The sequence below is a fragment of the Giraffa tippelskirchi genome, chromosome 12 (genome assembly GCF_054371585.1).
Source record: "Giraffa tippelskirchi isolate mGirTip1 chromosome 12, T2T-mGirTip1v1.2.pri, whole genome shotgun sequence".
Lineage (NCBI taxonomy): Eukaryota > Metazoa > Chordata > Mammalia > Artiodactyla > Giraffidae > Giraffa > Giraffa tippelskirchi.
This window is the reverse complement of record NC_137286.1, coordinates 5,239,919-5,263,886: the sequence shown is the minus strand read 5'-3', so window position 1 is coordinate 5,263,886 and position 23,968 is coordinate 5,239,919. Positions and strand designations below refer to the sequence as shown.

Here is a 23,968-nt window from a genome sequence, read left to right as displayed (position 1 = left end):
ATATACAACGAAGTCTTCCAACTCAGTAATAAAAAGACAACCCACCTTAAAAGGGTGCAGATGATTTAAATGGACACTTCTCCAGAGAAGAGATACACGTGGCTAATAAATGCACGAACAGGTGCTGAGCATCATTAGATATGAGGAAGTGCAAGCCAGACCACAGTGAGGTACCACTGGTCCAGGGGTAAAGACTCTGCCTGCCAATGCAGGGACGCAGGTTCGATCCCTGGTCTGGCAAGATTCTTCATGCCTCAGAGCAACTAAGCCCGTAAGCCGCAGCTGCTGAGCCCGTGTTCTAGGGCCTATGCTCTGCAACAAGAGAAGCTACCGCAATGAGAAGCTCGGGTCCCTCACTGAAGAGTAGTCCCCACTCTCTGCAACTAGAGAAAGCCTGCTCACAGCAGTGAAGACCCAGCACAGCTAATAACAAATGTTGATGAGGATGTGGGTAATTAATCTTCACACATTGGGTAAGTGACTGGGTAGATAAATCTCATATTGGAAACCTCAAACATTGGCTGCGGAGAATGTACAGTTGCTTTGGGAAACAGTCTGTAGTTCTTCAAAATGTTAAACATAGAGTTTCTGTATGTCTCAGCGTTTCCACGTTGAGGCATATACCCAAGAGAAATGAAATGTACCTCCATACAAAACTTGACATGAATGTTCATAGGAGCTTTATTTGCAGTAGCCAAACTGTGAAAATGACCCAAATGTCTACGTCCTTATGAATGGATCAATAAGATGTGCTACAGTGGGATATTATTCAGCAATAAAAAAGGAATGAGGTACCCATATTCATAAAACATGGGTGAACTGTGAGAATATTATGCTGAGAGAAAGAAGCCAGTTATAAAAGACCACATACTGTATGATTCCATTTATATGAAATGTCCAGAAGAGGCAAGTTTGCAGAAACAGGAAGTAGGTTAGTAGGTGCTGAGGGTAAGGGGTGAGAATAGAGAGTGGCTGCTGCTGTTTGAGGGGGTGATAAAAGCGATGTAAAATTAGATTGCAGGGATGGACACACTGCCTTGTAAATATACTGAACAGTCATTGAATTGTGTACTTTAAATGGGTTACTTCTGTGGAATAAAAAATCTATTTCTAAATAAACCTGCTAAAAAAAAAACCCCAAAAAACAAAAACTGAACGCACTGCTCTCCTTCCCAGGCTTCGCTTCCAGCATCCTCATTCTCAGGGAGCTGTGGGCTGTGGCCCAAACTAGAAGCCTGGAGGCTGCATGGAGTCACTCATTCCCTCCCCCAGATCCAGGTGGATGCGTCATTATCATTTCTTCTTCCTTGAACTCTCTTTTGTCTGTTCCCCTTTCTCCAGAGCTGTGATACTGACATAAATAGCTCTTCATCATTATTAAAGTGCCATAATCACATTCCACTTTCTTTCTTTACCTCTTTGTCTCCTCGGTATTTTATTAAATTGTCAATACTCAACTCGGAGTTAATATTCTCTTTCTAAGTTTCTTCAGGGTATTTCTGTGTCTTTCTGGATAACATTATAACTTCTTAGCATAGTTTATAAAGTCTTGGATAAACTAGCCTCTCTCTGCCTCTTCAGATTGGTTTCCTCTGTTCTCCATGTTTATAAGGAACCTAGCCTCACATGTTCTTTGCATCTGATAGCCCTGCTGATTGTAATGCCAGTTTCAAGTGGTCAGCTGGCACCCATGGCACTGTGTGGGGCAGCACAGATGATGGGATTTCCATTATTGCATCATAAGCACTCGATGAATGAGTCTTCACTCAGAAAATATTTCCTTAGTGAATGAATGTGATCATAGCCATTATCTGTGACAGGAATTCACCCAGCTTCTGCTCTTATAATTTTGGTGGTTAGGTATTCCCTGGGTTATTAGGTCACTAACCCAGCGCTAGGTCTCTCCCTTCTTATATTCGGCGTGCATTTGCTTCTCTGAAAAATGTCTACCAATGGATCCAAGTCCTACATCGTCCGTCACAGCACCCAGGTTATTAGACTGTGGCGGTCATTTCCTAGACTCTGCCCCTGCTGAAACACCCTACTCTCTTGAGCTGTGTAGAACAGGCTCTAGTTTGTCAGCGGTTCTTACACGTTGTTGACTCCAGATACGATGTGGCTGTGGTGAGACCAGTGCAGAATTCAGGGCTTTATCAGCCCTCTTTCCGATAGGTACATTTCAGGTTATGCAGCCCTAATTGCTGTGAGTTTCAGATTCAGTTCAGTGAGGAGGCAGTAGCAGGCTGAAAGAATTATACACAGAAAGTATCTTGAATAAGCTTAAGACTCTTCAAGTTTTTTGGAGGGGAGCGTTTTCTGTCACCGAGTTTGTGACAAGTAAATTCTTGTCAAAGTATTTCTTGCTTCACTGCTATTAAAGTACCTCTTTTTTTTAAATCACAAAAATAGTTGATCATAGTAGAGAATTTCAAGGCAATGGGTCCGCAAAAAGAAGGGGAAAAGTAGTCTCATCATATAACCCAGTGATGGTCACTGTGGACTTTCTGCTTTGGATCCTGTTCTGGCCACACGTTAAAAAAAAGTGTATATCTTGTGGGTTTGTTCTGTGCGTACAGCTTTGTAATCTTTCTTTTTATTTACCAGTGCATCCTGTTTAATGGCATACTAGTGTTGTGAAATATTCTAGAGCTTAGCTTTTTTCAACATTTTATTATGAAAATTTTCAGACTTCAAAAAATGGAATTATCCAGTAAATGCGTATATTCCCACCATCATTCCGCTGTGTAAACTTTGTCACTTCTCCATCCATATACCCACCTAGCCTCCTGTCAGTCCATGGTATTTCTTTCAGAAGATTTTAACTTGTAACAATTTGCTAGTATTTTGTTGACTGAGGGTGTCTAGGTTATCTAACCAGTCCTCACTGTTGGATATTTAGGTTTTTTTCCATTTATATTATGGTGGTTCTCTCATTGTTGAGTTTTGAGATTTCTGGCTACTCGTTCTGAATATAAGCCATTTATCAGCTCTGTGATCTCCCCCCCGTCTGTAGCTTGCCCTTTCATCTTCTTGGTGGTGTCTTGAAGCACATACGTCTTTTATTTAGATGAAGTCCAGCCCACCAACACTTTCTTCTGTGGATCCTTCTCTGCCCAACTCAAGATCAGGGAGATTTTCTTCTATGTTTTCCTCTAGAGGTTTATAGTTTTAACTCTTACACTAGGTCTGTGACCCACTTAAGGATCTTTGAGGTAATTCTTAAGTGTTGTATGAAGTAAGGGTCACTGTTCATTTTCTATACAGGTTCTCCGTTGCTTTTGCACCATCTGTTGGAAAGACTGTCCTCTCCCCACTGAGTTGCACCTTTGTTGCAAGTCGTTTGTCTACTCTTTCATTTTTTATTTGCTATAACATAAGATAAATTTCTCTATTTTATTTTATTTTATTTTATTTTTTTGGTGGCTTAAACAGCAGGCATTTGTTTCTCATGGTTGTTGAGCCTAGGGAGACCATCTGTTTTTTTCTTTTCTGCCTCTGCTCCTTTTGGCTTCACTCTCCAAGCATTTTGGAAATAGTGCCCTTGCCATGGTGGCTCCCGTCTTAGCTACTGATGACAGGTAGTGGAGGTGTGAGGGTGTTGTAAAGAATCGGGACATGGCGGGCGATCCTGCTTCTTACCCCTTCTCCCATCCACAAAGGTTGGTTATTTGCTTGAGAAAATAAGTGATAACTGTTAAGAGTGCCTAACTGGTGAAAATTTCACAAGAACGACAACTGAATAGATGCTTTAACTGTGGAGAAAGTGTCATCTAGCGTGTACTAGGATATCAGCAAAGTTCAGAAAACTTTCTGAAGACTAAAAGTTTCCTCTACTACTCTCTTTTGAAGTCAGCTTTCTCGGAGCAGTAGTCTAATCCTGTTTTATAGTTTGTGGAAATACGATTAAATGTAAAAGTGCAGCTTAGAAAGATCTGAACTCTGCTTCACCTTTAAGGTACTTATTAGTAATAAGGATAGCAGGTACTTCCCCAGCGGTCTAGTGGTTAAGAATCCACCCTCCCGTGCAGGGGCTCAGGTTCAATCCCTAGTCAGGGAACTAAGATTCTGAATGCCACGGGACAACTAAGTCCGTGCACCACAGCTAGAGAGCCCCATGCTGCAACGAACATCCTGTGGGCCACAGCTAAGACCCACTGCAGCCAAATAAATAAGTAAAATGTTTAAAATAGTAATAATAATAAAGGGTAGCAGTAGCTTGTATTTCTGAATGTTGAGCTTTAAGCCAACTTTTTCACTCTCCTCTTCCACTTTCGTCAAGAGGTTCTTCAGTTCTTCTTCACTTTCTGCCATAAGGGTGGTGTCATCTGCATATCTGAGGTTACTGATATTTCTCCCAGCAATCTTGATTCCAGCTCGTGCTTCATCCAGCCCAGCGTTTCTCATGAAGTACTCTGCATATAAGTTAAATAAGTAGGGTGACCATATACAGCCTTGACGTACTCCTTTTCCTATTTGGAACCAGTCTGTTGTTCCATGTCCAGTTCTAACTGTTGCTTCCTGACCTGCAAGAGGCAGGTCAGGCGGTCTGGTATGCCCATCTCTTTAAGAATTTTCCACAGTTTATTGTGATCCACACAGTCAAAGGTTTTGGCATAGTCAGTAAAGCAGAAATAGGTGTTTTTCTGGAACTCTCTTGCTTTTTCAATGATCTAGCGAATGTTGGCAATTTGATCTCTGGTTCCTCTGCCTTTTCTAAAACCAGCTTGAACGTCTGGAAGTACACAGTTCACATATTGCTGAAGCCTGGCTTGGAGAATTTTAAGCGTTACTTTACTGGCATGTGAGATGAGTGCAATTGTGCAGTAGTTTGAGCATTCTTTGGCATTGCCTTTCTTTGGGATTGGAATGAAAACTGACCTTTTCCAGTCCTGTGGCCACTGCTGAGTTTTCCAAATTTGCTGACATATTGAGTGCAGCACTTTCACAGCATCATCTTTTAGCAAATAGATGGGGAAACAGTGGCTGACTTTATTTTTGGGGACTCCAAAAATCACTGCAGATGGCGATTGTAGCCATGAAATTAAAAGATGCTTACTCCTTGGAAGGAAAGTTATGACCAACCTAGAGAGCGTATTAAAAAGCAGAGACATTACTTTGTCAACAAAGGTCCGTCTAGTCAAGGCTATGGTTTTTCCAGTGGTCATGTATGGATGTGAGAGTTGGACTATAAAGAAAGCTGAACACAGAAGAATTGATGCTTTTGAACTGTGGTGTTGGAGAAGACTCTTGAGAGTCCGTTGGACTGCAAGGAGATCCAACCGGTCCATCCTAAAGGAGATCAGTCCTGGGTGTTCATTGGAAGGACTGATGTTGAAGCTGAAACTCCAATATTTTGGCCACCTGATGCGAAGAGCTGACTCATTTGAAAAGACCCTGATGTTGGGAAAGATTGAAGGCAGGAGGAGAAGGGGATAACAGAGGATGAGATGGTTAGATGGCATCACCGACTCAATGGACATGAGTTTGGGTAAACTCCAGGAGTTGGTGATGGACAGGGAGGCCTGGCGTGCTGCAGTTCATGGGGTTGCAAGGAGTCGGACACGACTGAGCGACTGAACTGAACTGAGCTTGTATTAATGAGTACTTTTCACATTCCCTCCTTGTTCCACCACTGAACATGCATCATCTCTTTATCTTCATGGTTCTCACAGAAGGTAGGTTAGGTGCTGCCACGTTCTCTTTTCATACTGAGGAGCCTGGGGCACAGAGAGACCAGTGACCTGCCCACTTGGTAGACAGCACGGGCCCCAGCAGGCCCCAGGCTTGAGAGTCCCAGCACGGTACAGCTCAGAACTGACAGTGCTGGAGCGCCAGACACTCTGTTTAACCTGTGATCTTTGCCTTCAGTTAGTATTCAATAGTCCCCATGTTTTTTATCACATTCATTTTTTTTAAATTGGTTGTAAACATAATTGTTTACCCGAATGTAGCGCTCTCGGCATTTCTTGTATGGCTGATGTATAACAGATTGGCTTCTCATTGAGTATTTCAACCTTTGAGGGGGTTGAGAAGCAGAAGGAAAAGACAGTTCAGTTTCTTGTATCAGTTGCTGTTCTTGCCTAAAGGGCAGAGTGATGGCGTCCTGCACATATTAATGAGCACATAGCAGCAGCAGCAGCAGGCTCATCCCTTTCATGTCATAGTCCTTGTCTGGAGATTGGGGGGTTTACTGCCACAGTTGGGCATATGGTATATTCTCAGTGTCCACTGACCTGGATTCTAGGAGAGGAAAGAAAGGGTTAGGACAGGGAGGGTATAGGGAGCAGGGATGAAGTAGGGTTGTCTTGGAGACAGGCTGATGGTGGACACAGGAGACCTGGGTTCTGCCCGTGCTCGCTGGTGGCCTTGGTGAATCATTTCCCTCCTCTGAGCCTCTGTGAAAGGAGAGGATCGAACTAAATGATGTCCAAGGCCCATTCTGGTGTGGTTTCTGCGGTTCTGTGGAGCTTTCTGACTCAGAACAGAGCTCTTCATCCACAGTCAGGGCAGAATAAGTCAGAGTGAGGCGATCAGTGGGAAGAGTGAGGAAGCTCCAGGCTCTGCTCCGGGGTCAGCCTCTGGCGCGGCCCCTGATGAAGTAGGACGGAAGGCGTGCTTGCTTCTCCGTCCATCTGCACCTTCCCAAACAGAAGTACTGCGTGCAGGTCCCTTTCTGTTAGCAAGCGTGGCTGGCAGGATAAGGCTCGACTCTGGCCACGGCAAACCTCCTAACCCCTCGGGTCTGTGGTTTCCCGCTCTGTAGTCAGGACGATAGCCCCCACCTTGCTCACTGTGGCAGGGGGTTCTTGGGCCGCGGAGGACAGTGCGGGAGAAATGCCTCTGAAGGGGTCTGTGGACGTCAGCAGTCACTGAGGTGCTTCCCAGCCGGAGACTGGGTGTGTCCGTGAGGTCCTTCCTCCTAAGCAGTGGGGAGAAGCAGGGGCTCCCATCGTTACCATCAGGAGAGCAGAACCACCAGCAGCCGGCACTCAGGGCGGCCCCTCCGTCTGTGCTGCACAGTCGGACCGAGACCAGGGTTTCTTGAGAGGCTGTGATTCCAGTCAGATCAAGGCAGACTTGATTTTCAGGTAGGCAGGGATTAGGGTATTCTAGGAAAGCTCATGAAGGTCAGTAAATTAGTACTAATTAATAAAATCCACATGGTTCTCAGGTTTTAAAGGCTACTTGCGTTTTGCTTATTGGAGCCAAGAGGCTGTAAAACAAATCAACCCAAAAAACTCGCATAATAATCATAGTAATAAGTCTTTTCCATTTATAGTGCCTTATACTGTACAGAAAACTTTTACATAATTATCACAGCATCCCACAGGGTAAGTAAACATTGTAATCACTTTATAGCTATAAAAACAGACTCAGAGAAACAGCCTGTCCAGTGTCACACAGTTTGTCCTCAGCAGACCTGGCGCTAGGGGAGAGAAGAGCTCACTTTTATTGAACTTCAGCTAAACGCAAACTGCTTTCCCGTTCACTGCCTCTCTTGTTGTTGTTCAGTCTCTAAGTCGTGTCCGACTCTTTGCGACTTCGTGAACTGCTGCATGCCAGGCTTCGCTGTCCTTCACTGTTTAATCCACATATAGTCTTGAGTTGGTATGATCCCATTATATAGATGAAGAAACTGAGGCTCAAAGGTGTTAAAATAAGTTGTTCAAGCTTAACAGTTAGGAAGTGACAGAACTGGTATTTGAAAATCTGGATTTTTTTAAGTATTTATTTACTTAGCTGTGAAAGTCACTCAGTCGTGTCCAACTCTTTGTGACCCCATGGTCTCTACAGTCCATGGAATTCTCCAGGCCAGAATACTGGAGTGGGTAGCCTTTCCCTTCTCCAGAGGATGTTCCCAACCCAGGGATCGAACCCAGTTCTCCCGCATTGCATGTGGATTCTTCACCCGCTGAGCCACAAGGGACCCCTTTATTTAGCTGTGCTGAGTCTTCTTTGCAGCTTGTGAACTCCTAGTTGCAGCATGTGAGCTCTAGTTCCCTGACTAGGGATCGAACCCAGGGCCCCTGTATTGGGAGTGCAGAATCTTAGCCACTGGACCACCAGGGAAGCCCCCAGAACTGGTATTTAAATTCAGCTGTTGTTTGACTCCAGTACTCAGCACTGCTGCACTCTCTTGCCTCTCAATTCATCGGTTCCTTCATTCATTCAACAGGTGTTTTATTCTGTGCCTGGCAGTGTTTCAGGCCTAGAGTCTCAGGCTCCATAGCTTACTCTCATTTGAGATATTGTCTATCTCATGAAATCTCTTAGAATCAAGAGCATTATCTGTATGAGGCTATGGTTTTTCCAGTAGTCATGTATGGATGTGAGAGTTGGATCATAAAGAAAGCTGAGTGCCGAAGAATTGATGCTTTTGAACTGTGGTGTTGGAGAAGACGCTTGAGAGTCCCTTGGACTGCACGGAGATCCAACCAGTCAATCCTAAAGGTAATCAGTCCTGAATATTCATTGGAAGGACTGATGCTGAAGCTCCAATACTATGGTCACCTGATGCGAAGAGCTGACTCACTGGAAAAGACCCTGATGCTGGGAAAGATTGATGGCGGGAGGAGAAGGGGACGACAGAGGATAAGATGGCTGGATGGCATCACCGACTCGATGGACATGAGTTTGAGCAGGCTCTGGGAGATGGTGATGGACAGGGAGGCCTGGTATGCTGCAGTCCATGGGGTCTCAAAGAGGCTGACACGATGAAGCGACTGAACTGAGGAGGATATATATAAAATAGTGTTGTTTTTATAAAAACCATACCCATTCATTGTAAAAATCCAGTGATATATGAAGGTACACAAAAAATGAAATGCAAATTACCAGGGCATGTCAATCCCCTGGAGATAAACAGTTGTTCGCATTTTGGCCAACACACTTCCAAACATTTCTCTAGGCCCGTATATGCAGAAAGAAGAGCAATCATAACGCAGCAGCTCTGCCTAAGAGCCGTTTCCTTGCAGCTTCACGTGCATTGTGTTGTTTGATTCTCACCTAAACCCCATGAGATGACAGTGTCACCCCACCCTACTCAAAAGGAAGCTGACGTTGACAGTATGCAGTAACCTGCCCCTTGGTGGGGAGCTCTGCATCTGAAGACCGAGCTGCAAGTCCTGTGCTGGGTTGTATATGATGGACAAGCTGACCTTGTTTTATTGCAATTTGCAGATACTGCCTTTTTTTTTTTTTTTTTACACAAATGGAAGGTTTGTGGCAACCCCGGGCCAAGCAAGTCTGTTGGCACCATTTTCCCAGCAGCCTTTGCTCCCTTCATGTCTCTGTGCCACATTTCAGTAATTCTCGCAATATCTCACACTTTACTTATCATTACTGTATTTGTTATGTGATCAGCGATCTTTGTTCTACTACAACTCACTGAAGTCTCAGATGATGGCTAGCATTTTTTTAAGTCATAAACTATTTCTAAGCTAAAGTATGTACATTTTTTTAAAACAGTGCTATTGTACACTTCATAGGCTGTAGTGTAAATGTAACTTTTATGTGCACTGAGAAACCAAAGAATTTGCGTGATTCACTTTATTCAAATATTCCCTTTACCGTGGTGATCTGGAGCTGAACACCTGGTATCTCCGTGGTATGCCTGTCCGTGGTGGCGCATAAGGGAGAATATACTGCATGCCTTTCTATAACTTGCTTTGTTTGACTTGAGGAGGTGTTAATCATACAACAATAATTCAGAATTTGTAATAATCCTCTGTAATGTTTTTACTCAACAGTAGTAATGTCTCAGCGGTTAATGTAGATGTATCTCTTTGTGTATACTGTGCTTTGTTTGACCAGTCCCTTGTTGAGGATGCTTAGTTTATTTCTAGTTTTTTGCTATTTTAAGTAATAAAGGAATCAACATCTTCAGCCCTTTGGATCCTAACTTGTTCTTTAGAGGGGGAGGACAGAATGCCCCCTCCCCACCCTCCAGGTGAGAATCACTGGTGTTAGAGCAGTCAGTGGTTCTGCAACCTGACCACGCATCAGACTCCTTGGAGAGCTTGTTAAAAATGCAGCTTGCTGGGTTCCATCCTCCCAAAGTCTCTGACTCATTTAGTCTGGGGAGAGGGCTGAGAGTTTTCCTCGTTGACAAGCTCCCAGGTGATGCTGACCCTGCTGGCCAAGGACCACCGCTTTTGAGAGCCACTGATGTAAAGGAAAAGCACTTAAGTGGAAACCAGGAGACTTCAGTTCTAATTCCAGGTCTGACAGTAGTCAGGTGACCCTAGACAGAAAAGGGAAAGTGTTGGTTTCTCAGTCGTGTCTGACTCTCTGCGACCCCATGGACTGTAGCCCGCCAGGCTCCTCTGTCCATGGAATTCTCCAGGCAAGAATACTGGAGTGGGTAGCCATTCCCTTCTCCAGGGGATCTTCCCGACCCAGGGATCGAACCCAGGTCTCTTGCCTTGACAGGCGGATCCTTTACCATCTGAGCCACCAGGGAAGCCCGACTCTAGATAGGATGCTGTATTTTTCTCTTTGGTCAAAGTGAGAGGATCGGACTGACATTTTTGTTAGACCGTTTATCTCATCAGTGAAAACGATCAAATCCTTCAAAATCTGTGTTCTACTCGTGGCAGACAGTGGCTCTTGACATTTGGTTCATTTAATGCCTGTGTTCTTTTTGCCCTCTTTTTTCTTTCTTTTATTCAGTGTTTACTGTGGGGTCCATGGAAGGTAGTATCATAAGAGAGATGAGTGGTTTGAGAGTGAGGCTTAAAAAATGATCATATTTTTCATGTTAGCAAGAATACACCTTTTAAAAAAGAACTGCAGTTCCGAAGTTAGTCAGCTACCTAACAAATCCCAGCTCAGCGTTAGTAATCCATGGGAAGGCCCTTAATCAGTTTGTCCTCATACCTATTAATTTAAACACCAGGGTTTTATACTGAGTGTCAGAGCTCTTTGTAAGAAGGAATATAAACACCACTGCAAGATTCATGCCGATGAAACTCTTTTGGAAACTAAGAAGCAGTGCTATTTTGGATGAAGAAAAATACCACCCTGTACATGTTAGTGGGAAATCAGAAATAGAGAAAGCTTATCAGAAATACTACATGAGAAAGAAAGACTAGCTTTTAGAGGGGGAGAAATGCATTTATCTAAAGCAGGACTTCTCAAATGACACCTCCCTTGGGCATATATTCATGCAATTTCATTGTCATCATTGCTGCCATCAGAATGTTTGTTAAATGAAGGTTTTCCTTTTTCCTCCTTGTAGATGAGGAAGGATTCGCGTGGCCAGGATTGGAGCCCAGACTCCAGGCCTGAGGTGTTCACAGCGTGGAGACAACTGCTGGCATGGGTCCCTTCAGACCTGTGTGGTGGTATTTTACATATACACGTTTATCCCTCTCTGTTACTTCCCTGCTTCCAGGTGAAACATCTTCATCCCTGCCTTGCCAGAAGGTGCCGGAAATCCCCAGTGTTCACTCACTGGGTCTCTGCTGTGACGTGAATATTTGTGTCCCCCCTCAGGATTCGCCAGGGCTTCCCTGGTGGCTCAGTGGGTGAAGAGTCTGCCTCCAGTGTGGCAGAACCATGTTCGATCCTGGGTCCGGAAGACCCCCTGGAGGAGGAAATGGCAACCCCTCCAGTGTCCTTGCCTGGGGACCCACGGATGGAGGGACTGGCGACCTGCAGTCCATGGGGTCACAGAGAGTCAGACACGACTGAGTGCCTAACACTTTCACTTTCTTTCCAAGATTCACATTATGTGAGGGTGTCAGGGAGGTGAGGCCTAAGGGTGGAGCCCTCAGAAGTGGGGTCAGTGCCCTTGTGAGGGGCCTCACAGAGCCCCCTGGTTCTGTCCACTCTGTGAGGACCAAGCATAGTGAAATGTGCGTAATCTGGAAGGGGGCCCTCGCCTGACCACACAGGCCCTCTGCCCTCAGACTTCAGCCTCTAGAACTGGGAGATAGACGCTGTTTATAAGCCACCCCATCTGTCTGTGAGCCAGCCCGTAGGCACTAAGAACATCTCTGTTTCTGAAGGTTCCCACTAGACCAGTCCCTGGAAATTCCCTTCCTCGCTTAGGCTCTTAAGAGACACTTAACATGCCAAAGCCTTTGGAATGCATTCATTCTTTCAGTTCTTTAGAACAGTTAATTAATTAATCTGTTTGTTTATTCATGCTAATTCCCTAGCCTCTGTGGAAAATACAGATATGAACAAGACATTCCCTGATTCATTCGATTTTTTCTTTGACTTCATATTATTGTGCCAGTTCGTGTGGGTTGGGTTTATACGTGCCTCTCTGGAGTGGGCTTGGTTTCTGACTTCCAAGCACTGTTATATTGGAAAGAAAGGAGTGATAGGGGTGGGTTTGTGAAGTTAGGAAATTAGAGTTAATTATGGTAACTGCCTCAGAATAGCCAGAGCCTGGGGGAGGGGGCTCTGAATCAGCTCCGATGAATCACATTTCCCTTTTTGTCTTTCAAGACGACTCACAATGCAGTAGTGGAGAGAATTCAGAGAAGCACTGAAGACTGGAAATTCTAGAAAACAAGGCCCCCCACATTTCAGGATAATTTGACCTAGGAAGCTGCTAAGTCACTTCAGTCGTGTCCGACTCTGTGTGACCCCATAGACGGCAGCCCACCAGACTCCGCCATCCCTGGGATTCTCCAGGCAAGAACACTAGAGTGGGTTGCCATTTCCTTCTCTAATGCATGAAAGTGAAAAGCGAAAGTGAAGTCGCTCAGTCATGTCCGACTCTTCGCGACCCCATGGACTGCAGCTTACCAGGCTCCTCCGTCCATGGGATTTTCCAGGCAAGAGTACTGGAGTGGGGTGCCATTGCCTTCTCCAACCTAGGAAGACTAAGCAATAATTTAGAATTGACTTCAATTATTTGAGGGATTATTATTATTATTTTCTTTTTTTTCAAATTAAGAGCATGTAAACGAGGCAGAAGGCAATGGCACCCCACTCCAATACTCTTTTGCCTGGACAATCCCATGGATGGAGGAGCCTGGAAGGCTTCAGTCCATGGGGTCGCTAAGAGTCGGACATGACTGAGCTACTTCACTTTCGCTTTTCCCTTTCATGCACTGGAGACGGAAATGGCAACCCACTCCAGTATTCTTGCCTGGAGAATCCCAGGGATGGCAGAGCCTGGTGGGCTGCCGTCTATGGGGTCGCACAGAGTCGGACACGACTGAAGCGACTTAGCAGCAGCAGCAGTAGCAGCAGCAAACGAGGCAGAAGCAAAAATGGACCAGATAGGAAAGAACAGCTTCTTATCCATTACAACCAGTCCGTTGGAATGGATAATGAGCTAGGTTTAGATATTGTAGAGATACTTTAGGAAAATTACCTAAAACTTGGAGAAAAGGCAAAATGATTATTGTGTGCCTTTCCAAGGTTACTCAAGAGCATTATTTAGTAAGCCGATCTAAGGAGTATCTGACTTTTTTAAAGTTAGATTTTAACTTGTAAAAAAATCGGTAAGTGAAAAGTGATTTTTATTGTCCAGTAGAGCTCTTAATGATTTCTGTTCAGTAGGAAAGATAACCTCAAAGGTTATAGCTTAATTGCTCTGTAGGACATTAGCCAGTTTTGTATCAACTTGGCAAGATTATTACATCATTCTTTTCTTTCCCACCAAATTCCTATGTGTTTCTCTTGTTATATTTGAACAGCTTTGCCATCCTGCTTTTTCCCTCATGAAGGACTCACGTGATACATGCATACTATGTATTGGCCTGAGAGTTACCTTTTTAGCTTTTTGAAAATTCTACTTTGACAGAAGTGAGTGCATGTGGAGGAGATGAGCATCACAGGTAGCTCACCCAGAAGTGCGGTTCCAGGTCCTTTCAGCCCCGAACTCTCATAATTTGTGGTGTTTATCTAAATCCTCTTGGTCACCCAGATAGTACATTGCATTTATGGATCCTCTAACTCTGCCCTGGATGAATATGTAAAACTGCTTTATCAAGACCTCAGATGGCACAGAGTAGAGAGGGATCATTTCTTTTGTTGTGAAGAGCAGCACCGTTATGGATTTATACACGCAGGGGTACAGAACGCTGGCACACCGACTGTGGGGTCTGGTCCTCTCTGTTTCCTTGTGAGGGAGAGGGGCAGGAACGGCCGTCCCCCCGTTGCAGGTGAGCACGCTGAGACTCCGGTCAAGTTCCGGGCGCTTGGCTGCTGAAGAGTGGTGCTGGGACCACGGCCCAGCCCTTCCCACTCCACGCTCATCAGCAGCTACGTGACGAAACCCGGATTCAAGAGGATTCTGGTGAGAACAGTGAACTGAAGTAGGAAAAGACGTGCACCCCGGCTCCAGACTGCCGCCACGCCAGCTCACCGGTGCAGCGCTGAGGCTGTGGCTGTGGGGTCTGTGTGCGCTGTTCCTGACTGTCGGAGAGATCCGAAATGCATCTGAATCTCCCCTCACTGCCCGCCCCACCCCCGGCCCCAACTCGGGGTGGATCAGTGCTGCACACACAGCAGGTACCCAGGAGACACTGCTTGATTGAATAGGGACATTGGTTTTACACGCATTTATATCTTGATCTCCCTCTATTCCTGGTAAGACTCTCTTGGCAAATTTCTGCCTATCTGGGTGACCTTGGCACAGCTGTGCTTGTTCACTCAAAAGAATAATCTGCCCTCTGATTTGACGCTTGCACCAGAAAGAGGACTGCTGACTTGACCCAATTCCATCTTTTTTTATGAAATCTTCTCTAAATCTGCCAGCTGCTGATTTGTTAATTCAACAGATACTTACTGACTAACTCTCCGTGCCAGGCCCTGCGGTAAAGGCCAGGCCAGGCCTCCTCTCTTCCTTCAGTTCATGGTCCTGGTGGTGTCTTAGTATTTCTGTTGAAATATTTTCAGTCTTTGCTTCATTAGTAATTCACAAAGCAACATGAAACAACTGAGTTGTGAAAAAGACTCTTAGGACTTCCCTGGTGGCACAGTGGGTAAGAATCCGCCTGCCAACGCAGGGGCCATGAGTTCGATCCCTAGTCCGGGAAGATCCCACATGCAGCGAAGCCCTGGCGCCACCACTACTAAGCCTGTGCTCTAGAGCCCGGGAGCCACAACTGCTGAGCCCGAGTGCTGCAGCTCCTGAAGCCCACGCACCCAGAGCCTGTGCTGCGCGAGAGAAGCCGCCGCGGTGAGAGGCCTGTGCACCGCATGAAGCGGCGTCCCCAGTCTCCACCACTGGAGAAAGCCCGAGCAGAGCAGCGAAGACCAAGCACAGCCAAAAGTTAAATAAATTTAAAAAATTTAAAGACTCCGAGATCAGTTCAGTTCAGTCGCTCAGTCGTGTCTGACTCTTTGCGACCCCATGGACTGCTGCACACCAGGCTTCCCTGTCTATCACTAACTCAAACTCTAAAAAGACTCTACATGCTCCACACCCACCCACTTCCTCTCTCTAGTCCACTGCCTGTCCCCACCCCTGTCCCAAGTCCACACCCCAGCCTCTCTTACCTGCGCAGGGCCTGCAGCTTCTCCCACTTCCTCATGCTCCTTTGCTCAGTCGAATCGACTCTCTGTGAGTGTCGACTGTAGCCCCCAGGCTCCTCTGTCCATGGGATTTTCCAGGCAAGAATACTGGAGTGGGTTGCCATTTCCTTCTCCAGGGGATCTTCCCAACCTGGGGATCGAATCTGCATCTCCTACATGAGCAGGCTGATTCTTTACCATTGAGCTGCCTGGGAAGCCTCTCCCATTTCCCCCTAAAAACGTCAGTCAGCTCCTGTTATGCCATTGTCGAAAGCTGTCCAGCAGCTTCCCTGTCATAAAGCTGAGCTTCCCCTCTGTCTCCATCTCCCTCTACTCCCTTCCTTACTAGTCCAGCCATACTGGTAAAACGGGCGGAAACCAAGCCAGTCTCCTCCCGCCGTGGGCCTCTGTACCAGCTGTGTTGTCTGCTGATGCTGATCGTCCCTGGTATTTTCACAACTGTCCCCACTAGTCATTTGGATCTCAGCTTAACTCTCCCTCCCTGAGAGGGCCCTTTCCTGTCACCTCTTTTAAGTTCAGTAGCCCCTCCGTCACTCTGGTAGTTAACCCTATTGTATCATTTTTATCTTACTCATTTATTGTCTGACTGCCTTCATTAGAATGTATAACTAGGGGCTTTAGCTATTCACATAGAAAGTTGTTGAGGGAATGCAACAATAGTTTTCAGTAACCTGGCACAGTTGCTTAGAGAGTGCTGATTGGGTGGGAGGTTGATGATGACGGGAATGCAGAAGTGGTTACCAGTGAACTGCTTGTGAGCAGTGGTAGTTGAAAACAGATTATGATTGTGTTTGCTTAATGGTAGAGTGCTTTTTTTCTTTTAAGAACCTTGAATAGAATTTTTGAAATGGAGGTAAGGGATGGCTTTATTTAAAGCTTTTGTTTTAAAGTTAAGTGTCACTGTAGAAATTCAGGTGACTGACATGATTTGGGGAGGAGGGATTAGTTCAGAGTGTAGGACTCACATTTCCTATTGGTTCAAGAAAGTGGGGGTTCTATTTGTTTTTAATTTTTTTGAAAGGTTAATTCAACTGGAACAAAAGTGCATTCAAAACATTTCTGACCAAAGACCTGCTCTCTGGCTAGGAATGTGTTCTGCCTTTTGAAGGCTTAGAAAGGACTGAAAACAGGGTCACCGCCTGTGGGCTCCCCACCAGCTCAGCATAGGGGAGTTCAGAGCTGGTGGCTCCAGATTGTGACAAGTTTCTCTTGAAGTTGTGTTCGCACAGCAAGCGTGTCGTTTCACCTGCATTGTCCTCACGTTCCTGATGGAGGTGGTAAGGCGCCAGACTCCTGTGGTCTCTCCTCTTGCCAGCCGCCTTCCCCCCTGTCCCCAGGGACTCTCACCTGGTCAAAGACCTAAGGACAGAGGTTACTCCTCAGTACTAGATGGTATGTGAGACTTTTAGAAAATAGCTCTTGGTTGTCATAGGAATTGAAGTTTGGAGCTTCCTGTAGGCTGGCTCTGGTCAAGAGGGGAATGTGCAGTCATATCACCGGTAGGGAGGGGGTTGAGGTGTGCCATCACCTCCTTCCTGCAGCGTCCCCACACCCGCCATCATCCCCATCCTCAGGTCAGGGGACTGAGGCTCAGACAGGGAAGAGTCCTGTCTTCCCAAGGCTCCCCAGGCAGGTAGTCGTAGAGCTGGGCTTGGAACCCCACTGTCCATAACCTCTGTGGGGCGGAGGTGGGGAGACCCCCCGCATCAGGGTCCTGGGTTGGCAGAGTGGGAGGTGGGTAGAGGAGGCAGGTGGGGCTGGGTGCTGACTCCATCCTGCAGACAGTGAGGAAGTGTTATGGGGTTCAACTGGAAGGTGCTGGGGTGACTGCAGGAAGGGGTCAGACGGCCGAGAAATGAGAAGTGGGGAGGAGGGTCTTAAGGAGCCAGGGGGAGACCGGAAAGGCCATGGAGCTTGTTACACTCAGCCCCCTGCTCAGAAGATCACATGCGGCCAGGCCGTGAGACCAGAGTTGGATTTTCAGTCTTGCCCATAGCTGACTTCGCTGTACGTCCCCTCCTGCTTGGTGTGTGCGAAGCTCAGCAGCAGGTCAGCAGGCCCAAGGGTGTCAGAGCATTCCTGCTCACACGGCGGGGATGCTAGCCTCTGTTCAGATGCCCTGTTTATGTTGCTGCACGTTCGTCACAGATCCGTAAACCTAAAACCTCACATCCTAAGACAAGTGGGAGAGGAAACATTGGTTGTGAGGTCCCAAGCTCGTGGGGCCTCCGAGCCTGAAACTCCCAGCTTGTCTATACAGGAGCTGAGATGTGGATTCAGTGCCAGCAAGTAAATCGTGAGTTCCCTTTCTTGGGAAATGGGCCGTTTCACGTGGAGAGACAGGCTCCGGGCCCTCTGAGCATGCGCCAGGCACGCCACGGACACGGGTTTCAGACGTCCTGCTCATGTAGCTTTCCGACATTGTCGGGGGCCTGGGAACACCTCCTGTTAATGACCGTGTTTTTAGCCCGTTGTCTCCGCGTCAGTTTCTCTGGGGATGCATCAGGCAGTTGGCATGGCCAGTCAGTGCAGCAGGTCAGCACTCTGCTGGGACAGCTGGTCCCAGTCAGAAGGCTTTGTCCTTAGGGTGAGCCTGGGAAGAGGAAGGGAGTCCGGAGTGTCAAGGGTGAATGTGACAGCATGTAGCTTGGAGAGACCCCCGCCCCCTGAAGTCCGGCACGGATGGGACTCCTGGGTCTCCTAGGCCCGGTGTTTCCAGGCGGAGTTAGGGCTGGTCCTGGTGGAGAGAGGGCCAAGCCAGGTAGCAGGGAGTCTGGGGCTTTTCTGTTTTTATCAGTTCTGTGTTCATATCAGTTTCGTGTCCCGGTTACATGATACAGAAAAACAAAGGCTGCAAAGGGAGCGGAAGTCCCAGAGCAGGAGTGTGCTTTGTCCGAGCCTTGAGTCGTTGGCGGGTGGCCTAGGATACCTCGTTCTTACGCATCGTGTGGTCTCAGAAGTGCCTTCTGGAGAGCAGTGGAGCGGTCAGGAGTCCCTGTTTTGATACTTGGGGTCACCAGTGGTCAAGTGGTAGGGGGAGGTGCCCAGCCTTTGAGGCAGACTCCTTCCCAGTCTGGTCCCAAGGCCTGTCACCTCGGGTTCTCAGCCTTCCTCCTGGGGCAGCCGAACCCCTCTGTCAGCCCTCAGTGGTCTCCCGTCTGGCTGTAGAATCTGGGGATTCACCAGGGCTGGCTGGAAGGGTGCCACGTCCCAGCCTGGTCTCAGGACCACAGGCTGCCTGCCAGTCAGCGGAACATGTCCTCTTCTGGAGGTGGCCTGAGGCGCTTGGCTCTTTGGTGTTGGGACCCCAAACGGGCACAAGGGTTAAAAATGTTGGCATTAAACCTACCTTGGCCAAGGTCAGTGCTCTGCACTTGGTAGCCATATGATCATGGGCAAGTTACTTAACCGCCGTGGCCTCTGTTCTCTTATTAGTAAATCGAGGACTCGCATAAACTGTCTCACTCACACTTGGTGCTAGGTTTTGGTGATTTCTCACCATGATGGCAGTGAAAGAGGAGAGTGAGAAAGCTGGCTTAGAGCTCAGCATTCAGAAACTAAGATCATGGCAAATAGACGGGGCAACTGTGGAATCAGTGAGAGACTTTATTTTGGGGGCCCCAAAATCACTGCAGATGGTGACTACAGCCATGAAATTAAAAGACGCTTGCTCCTTGGAAGCAAAGCTATGACCAACCTAGATAGCATACTAAAAAGGTCGATTTTCATTCCAGTCCCCAAGAAGGGCAATGCCAAAGAATGTTCAGACTATTGGACAGTTGTGCTCATGTTACATGCAAATAAAGTAATGCTCAAAATCCTTCAAGCCAGGCTTCAGCAGTATGTAAACAGGGAACTTGCAGATGTATAAGCTGGATTTAGAAAAGGCAGAGGAACCAGAGATCAAGTTGCCAACATTCACTGGATCATAGAGAAAGCAAGGGGATTCCAGAAAAACATCTTCTTCATTGACCACACTAAAGCCTTTGTGTGAATCGCAAGAAACTGTGAAAAATTCTTAATGAGACGGAAATACCAGACAACCTTACCTGTCTCCTGAGAAACCTGTATGCAGGTCAAGAAACAACAGTTAGAACTGGACATGGAACAACTGAGGGGTTCCAAATTGGGAAAGGAGTATGACAAGGCTGTATATTGTCACTCTGCTTATTTAACTTATATGCAGAGTACATCATGTGAGATGCTGGGCTGGATGAATCACAAGCTGGAATCAAGATTGCCGGGAGAAATATCAATAACCTCAGATATGCAGATGATACCACTCTAATGGCACAAAGTGAAGAGGAACTAAAGAGCCTCTTGATGAAGGTGAAAGAGGAGAGTGAAAAAGCTGCCCTAAAACTCAACATTCAGAAAACTTGAGATCATGGCATCTGGTCCCATCACTTCATGGGAAATACATGGGGAAATGGAACAGTGATAGATTTTATTCTCTTGGACTTAAATCACTGCAGATGGTGACTGCAACCATGAAATTAAAAGACACTTGCTCCTTGGAAGGAAAGCTATGACAAACCTATACAGCATATTAAAAAGTAGAGACATCACTGTATCAACAAAGGTCCTTATAGTCAAAGCTATTGTTTTCCTAGTAGTCATGCACAGATGTGAGAGTTGAACCATAAAGAAGGCTGAGCACCAAAGAACTGATGCTTTTGAACTGTGGTGTTGGAGAAGACTCTTGAGAATCCCGTGAATTGCAAGGAGATCAAACCAGTCCATCCTAAAGGAAATCAACCCTCAATATTCATTGAAAGGACTGATGCTGAAGCTGCAGCTCCAATACTTTGGCCACCTTATGCGAAGGACTGACTCATTTGAAAAGACCCTGATGCTAGGAAAGACTGCAGACAAAAGAAGGGGGCAGCCCAGGATGAGATGGTTAGACAGCATCACTGATTCAGTGGACATGAATTTGAGTGAACTCCGGGAGATGGTGGTGACAGAGATGCCTGGCGTGCTGCAGTCTGCGGGGTCACAAAGAGTCAGAAACAACTGTGACTGAACAAGAACAACAACAAAACCAGGCTCAGAAAAGTGGCTCTGGCAGATTGTTAGAAACAGGACGGACCAAGGAAAACTAGTTACCAACACGAGAGGTGGAGTGGGAAATGCTGAGGGTGAGAGCTGATGCAGCGGGGCTGAGAGTGGGGAGGTCAGACCCCGGGAAACGTTTCTGAGCAGAATCAGAGCTGGTGCCTGATTCTCTGTGGTGTGAGGGAGAGAAAAACCATCAAGAGTGACTCACAGGTTTTCCTTTGAGATCTGTCTTCCTTGTTTTATAAAAATCTGCAAATATTGACGAGTCTCCTTGATGGCAAGTTTCAGAACACAGCCTCGGCTCACGTATCAGATCTCAGCAGCTCCGGCCCTACCCTGAAATAAACATTCCTCTTTCTTTGGCTGACATCTCATTTCCTTTTTCTTAACTTCTGTTCTGAAACTGTTACAGCAGCTTTTGTACTTCAAGGAATTGAAGCCTGGCCCATATTAGGTGTGGAAACAAATACTGAGATAAATACTCAGTAAACAAAGACTGAGATAAATCAGGTCACGCTTCGAGGCTGACCTACAGGGTGATGCTTGTGGCAGAGCGCTGGCTGTAAACCATGACTCCTGGGATTCCAGAGCGGCCTCTGTGTTTGTGCTAAGAGAGCGTTTCATAGTGGAAGGGTGAATGAAATACAGAGTCCTGAAGAGTTTTCAGTAAAACATGGCCTGGGATCCATCTCCACTACGTTCGCCGCCCACGGTGGTCCTCACATCTGACCCTGAGCGCAGCAGTGGCCACAGGCGGGTGAGGGGAGCAGGGTGCACTCTCATTCCTTTAAGCTCTGGCTCCCTGGCCCCGCCTCCACCCCGTACAGTTTGGTGGGGGCGTGCGTGTTCTGTGATGCCTGCAGGATCCCAGGCGTGCCCGGGGGTCCACTTGTTTCTCGCGGCTAATCCAGCTCCCAGACTGGAGCCTCGGCGCTCACTGCATTAATCAGACTTGCTGGAATGATCACATGGTCCTTAGCTGCCTCCCCTGTTAGCTGCCGCTCGTCAGCAGCTGGCGGAGCTGGAGGCTGCAGGCCCCTGTCTGCAGAAAGCCTTTCACTTCAGAATATTGGGGGGTGTGCAAACCCCACCTCTTTTTCCTGCACCTTTGCACCATCTGACTGACTAAATGGTGGTCCTCCGAACCAGAAAGGCCCCCAGACAATCTAAGGGAATTGTCTCCGACTAGGTCATGTTTGCATTTGAAGAATTCAGGTATGTCCTGGGTTTTCTCCATCAGCCTGCCGCTGGGTTTTTGTTCTCGCTAGGTTTTTGCTGTGTAATGACAGCTCAGGCTCCAGCTGCTTCTCATAAAAGAAGGGTTCTTTTCCACGGTGGGGTTTCTCCCGGTCGTGGGGGTGGGCGTGCGGAGGCGGTGCCGGTCTGGGGTGTCGACTGCAGGCACCGAGGCAGCGTGGTAATTGGTTTGATGGTGTGTGAAGGTGGCGAGGACCCCACCTTGCGCCTCATCCGAGCTGTGCTGGGGCCGGTGTGGAGTTCTGAATACTGACTAGGAACTGCTAATCCAGATGGAGCCTCTTGCTGCCTTTTGTTTTTCTTCCTTTGTCAAACTCCTGGAGGCTTACTGCTCTTTAAAAAATCGCTAATTGCAACGGAGGAGGTGAAAACCCTGCAAGTGTGTCTGCTGGGTCGCAATTTGATCTTGGCTCTGATTTTGCTCGTTGTGGACGGTGGTCTTGTTGCGGCTGGGCAGTTTTCTGGCAAGCGCCCTCATGGTGTTTTGTGAACAGGATCCTTCTTTGCTTTCGTAAGCTTTTCAGCTGCTGTAATTATGAATGCTCCAAATTAGAGTCTTTTGTGAATCTTATTCCCTCTCTTTCCTTCATCTCTCCTCTGGGAATCTGTCCCTGGTATGAATGTGGGGAGAGGGCTCCAGAAAAGAGAGTTTCTAAGAAATGAGGCTAAAGGAGGTGGGATGAGGGGGTTCCCGGCTCGCTCTGGTGTGGGTCTCCACCTCTTCAGAGCATATGGAGGACAGCGGGTCTGTGTCTAACCTCTGACAGCTTCTCATTTCTCAGATGGAATTTCTATGTATTTTAGAGCTGAACATAAATACCATATTGACGGGCAGAGAAGTGAATGTGTGGCACCCTCCACAGGCCTTTTTTGTTCCCTCCAAATGTAGCTGCAGTGGACATTAAAATGAGAACAGAATTACCACCTCTCATTGCTTGTAAGAGGAAACTGGAGACCTTCTCGTCACAAACGAGGGAGAAGATGACAGTGTCTTCAGCTTCTATAAGGAAAAGCAGGGCTGCAGAGGTTGTTCCCGCCCTTTCTGTAAACTTGGGGCTTTGCATCCAGGAAGTTGTCCTTTGTTTAAGAACGCGCCTGTGCATTATTTCTAATGGACGGGGTTTGTGAAGAGAGCATTCTTTCCATGTGGCAGCATGCTCTGATGACATGAGGTGGCACTGTGACCAGAACTTACTGCTCATGGTAGCTCTGTTAGGTAACCAACAAGATTTATTTAATGCCTGGCAGGTAAGAGTTGACAGGTCATTGGGAATGAGTCAGGAGTCACAGGTTCTGATCCTTGTGCGAATTAGGAAGAGCGTCGTAAATTGTAGAAAGTAGTACAAGGGTGAGGTTCATGTTTTATGGCTAGCACTTGTTCTAGGCAGAGGAAACCTTGGCTTCGGCCTTGAGCAGACGTGGAGCCTTTCCGTGCCTTTCAGAGTGAGAGCAGAGGGATGGGGTACCCACCCCCACTGCGGTGGTGCCTGGTCCTAGAGCAGGTCTGATAAGTTGGGAGGGCTTGAGTTAAAGGCCACTGCTCTGCCGAGCTGAGGAGTGGGAAGAGGGAGGTTTGTAGCCCTGCTTCATCTTCAGCCAGCCCTGAAGAGTTTTGCTGAGCATGATTGCATTTTGTGAAGGCTGCATGGGGCCAGACAGATGGCTTTCTTTTGTAGTCAGGGGACTTGTGTGGGGTCCAGGGCATTGTGGTGGGGCTTGGTGCTCAAGAGGAGCTCACTTTTTAGTTTAGGTCGGCTTGGTTCTAGAGCTGTAGCACGCAGCAGATTCACCCAGAGGACTCACAAAAACCCACCTCGAGTTTCAGATCTAGTAGGTCTGGGGTGGGGCCTGAGAACTTGTATGCGTCCAATAAGTTCTCAGGTTTTCTGGGGACCAGACTTTGAGAACCATTGGCTTAGGGAAAGCAGACAGACTGTTGGATAGGAAGTCGAAAGTACAGCTGGGAACCAGAAACAGCAGTTCGGGTGCAGGCAGGTGGGTGAGGTGGGGTGGGGATGGGGGCCCTCGAGGGGAGGTCACACTCGGGCCACGCGATCTCAGCTGCCCTCCTCCTGGGGGGCCCTGAGAACAGTGGAAAGGAACACTGGGCAGAGCACCCGTGAAGCTTGGTTCGTGATCCTGGTGC

General features: G+C 47.2%; 1 protein-coding gene and 1 non-coding gene across 6 annotated transcripts in view; one reads left to right on the top strand and one right to left on the bottom strand.

The window, feature by feature from the left end:
• The window catches only part of EVL (Enah/Vasp-like), a 145,834-nt gene that overhangs the window by 16,627 nt on the left and 105,239 nt on the right, over positions 1 to 23,968 (top strand). The window lies entirely within an intron of this gene.
• TRNAG-CCC (transfer RNA glycine (anticodon CCC)) lies at positions 7,998 to 8,070 on the bottom strand. The gene has a single exon. It is a non-coding gene; the product is annotated as a tRNA-Gly (tRNA).